At 33.1% G+C, this 3373-nt stretch overlaps 1 non-coding gene across 1 annotated transcript; it reads left to right on the top strand.

The window, feature by feature from the left end:
- Positions 1–275: 275 nt before the first annotated feature.
- Trnal-caa (transfer RNA leucine (anticodon CAA)) lies at positions 276–392 on the top strand. The gene is made up of 2 exons: positions 276–313; positions 347–392. It is a non-coding gene; the product is annotated as a tRNA-Leu (tRNA).
- Positions 393–3373: the final 2981 nt, after the last annotated feature.

Raw genomic sequence — 3373 nt, 5'->3', positions numbered from 1 at the left:
GTTTGGCTCTCTCGTCTGTGAAAATCAGGCTTCCCTAAGCTTTGTGAGTAACATCAGAGCTAAAGTGAATATTTGGCTAAAGTAAATTTATATATAGCAAATTAGGCTAAATAAAATTAGAAAATATAATTTAAGAGCTGATTCATAAAATGGGAAAGTCCCTTCTAATAATGTTTCACAGAGTTTAAAATCACCAGAATGTATAATATCTTTTATTAGACTCAACATTTAAAATACTATTTATATAAATGTGATTCCTAACTAATTTACAAGTTGTCAGGATGGCCGAGCGGTCTAAGGCGCCAGACTCAAGGATCATCCTTACCCGCTCAGCGGGAGCCGGGCTTTCTGGTCCTCATCTGAGGGCGTGGGTTCGAATCCCACTTCTGACAATTACTTTTTACAGTTGAAAGGAAGTAGGTCTTCTCTCGATACTTAAACTTTCCCTTAGTAAGAAATTCTAATGCAAACAAAATAGAGTACTTCTTACGATGTTACAAGTAGTGTGCACGTATCTACTAAAGCCAGCGCAACCGTTTTTTATGAGTTGTGTAGAAAATTTTAGAAGTATTTTTTTTTTTAAATTAGTAAACAACGGAAGTCTTTCTAGTGTCTCTCAGCGTACCATTTGACACAACATACACGCCACGTATTTGTCGAATTATGGATATAAGGTAGTACATGCCAGACACTTTTTTTTAAATTTGATTTGTTAAGCAATTAATAATCTATACATTTAATGAATTTTTATTTATGGTTAGCTATAATGATAATTTAATTTTGTAAACTATTATTATTTTCAATTCAATTTTATTACAATACTTACCCACTTTATTTTCCTATCCATTTCATTTAATACTGATCCACAGCGAAGCGTGGACGGGTTTACCTAGTTTATATCATATGTTTAAAATGCCACGACAGCTATCACCATCAGGTGTATAGTCATACTACTGAGGTGGTAATTCTTTTGATTTTATTTTATGTAATGTCTATCAAAAGAACAATAAAATAAACTTAAGCGTTAATGATTTCCCAAAAAATATATATATTTTACGTTAGGTACTACATCATTAATAATACCCACATTATGTTTCTGATGGTGGTGTTAGGGTACACTTTTCGTAGGCTGACTTCACTACTTAATGGCTGTTACTTCTTAATGGCCGTGGTGTTGTTTTTGTCATGTTGGGGATGTTACAGGGTATTAAGATTATAGCATTATGTTTTTAGCATGTGCTGTGAAAACCATTAGAAGTTTATTTTAACATATAGATGTACAGAAATAAAACTATTGCCATTAAGAATAGATAAAAAAAATCACACCATTTCTAACCTGTGAAATGCGAATACGGAATATTTGTTATACGTTACTTGAAACGATTTACGTTTGCTGTTTAAGAGGCCCCTACAGTGTTTCAGGGGCACTACGCAACCCGCGTTAACCTCATAAGATGCAATGCTATTTTCATTTTGCTTATAACTTATTAACTAATATAGATTTAGAAATGATGCTTGCTTGATATGTAAGACAACGAAACTCTTATCAAAGCCCCTTTCTTCAAAAACGTGCATAAATTATGATTTTATACTAATCTTTTCTAATATGCATAAGTGTATTGTCTAGGTTTGAACCATAATTTATGCACATTTTTGAAGAAAGGGGCTTTGATAAGAGCATCGTTGTCAAGCAAGCGTCATTTCGAAATATATATTAGTTAATAAGTTATAAGCAAAATTAAAATAGCATTGAATCTTATGAGGTTAACGCGGGTTGCGTAGTGCCCCTGAAACACTGGAGTGGCATCTTAAGTTTTACTGATTAAGTAGTTGTGAAATTATACCTATATTATAACTGCCTCAATGACTAATAAATCATTTAGAAATACTGTAATGAGCTGGTTAAGTGAAAACATTTCAGAATATTAATTTATGAAAGCCATGAAATCATTTTTATGTATGTTTACCAGGGGAATAGTCTATTTCAGATATCATTTTTCTTCTTATTCTGAATTGATTGCCTGTCCGTAAACAGATTAATAGAAGGCAAAACACAACGCCACAGTAGAGCGACAATGTCAAATGAATTAGCCATGACCTACGGTAAGGAACCATCCTACCAATTTTCAATAAAAAAAAATCGGTTGGGCTGTATCGAGACTCACGGCTGTTGGTTTCAAGTGAAACTTCTATGTTAGCGAGTCACTTTTAGTGTAATTTTTTAAAATAAAAACAATAAAAACGAGACATTGACTACGTAATAAAAATTTTAATTCAAAACCGACACTAAATGGTAGCTTACGACGAAAATTCTGTTTAACATTGTCCTGTGATATGATAAATGAGATACCGAAGGCATAATATCAAAATTAATGTTTTTTTGGTGAATCTACAATCTGTATTGCCCAATGTTGTCAGTTCTCTATACACAATCACACGAATCACCGCGCTATCACATCTGAGTCGTGAGCTACACTGAACAGAAATTTTTTCCGAAACTAAATTAAAACTAAGTGTATTTGGGAGGTCAAGGTAAGGAAGACTTAAGTGCGTCTCAGGCCGAAGCCTATATAGTTATTAAAATGTTAAAGCAAAATGATACACACCTTTTCGTCAGACTTTTTCTGGTACCCATATGTTTCGCTGTGATTTTTTAAACGTTTTACGTCAAAATGATATGACAATTACCAGTCGGGATTTGAACTTATGTTCTCTGGAATGAGAATATAGTGTCTTACGACTCGGTCCATAAACTTCGATAGTGTATCCTTTCTCACCATCAGATTGCCTTGTAGTGATTCCTTATGCTACAGGCATGAGTGTACGATTATTACATAACAGTACAAATACATAGTTTCAGACTATAGTACTCCATGTAGGCTATCATCACATGTCTTGAAAAATTATTGACATCTAATATTATAAGTGCAACTATCAAATATTACGGTCTCCTAAATTTTAATTCACGTCTTTTGAGTATATCCTGTACTAGTGCGTGTTACTACATGTAATTTTGTTTAAACATTTACCATGAGTGGAAGGGGAGGGCAGAATCCAGTCCCTCCTCCGGAATATCTTTTACAGAGATAATGCTTGAAAATACAATTTTAGGTTAGTTTACGATCCCTTAAGTACTTTTGAAATTCCTGCCATTGTAATTTTTGTAAAATAAAATTATTTGTCTGAATATTTCTGGCAAACCTACTTTCTCCCTTTTTTTTCACGATCTTGACACTTATTGTTGCAGAAACATGTTCCTCTTTTGAATAAGCTTCTCTGCACTAATGCCTGTGCCTTGTTAACAGAAGTGTAAACAAATATACACATAAAAAAAACACAAATTTGTTTAAAGAAAGTCAGTAAGTATGTGAAT

This window comes from Bacillus rossius, chromosome 1 (assembly GCF_032445375.1).
Source record: "Bacillus rossius redtenbacheri isolate Brsri chromosome 1, Brsri_v3, whole genome shotgun sequence".
NCBI lineage: Eukaryota > Metazoa > Arthropoda > Insecta > Phasmatodea > Bacillidae > Bacillus > Bacillus rossius.
Note: the sequence above shows the minus strand (reverse complement) of the source record. Positions and strands in the feature narration are given on the sequence as shown.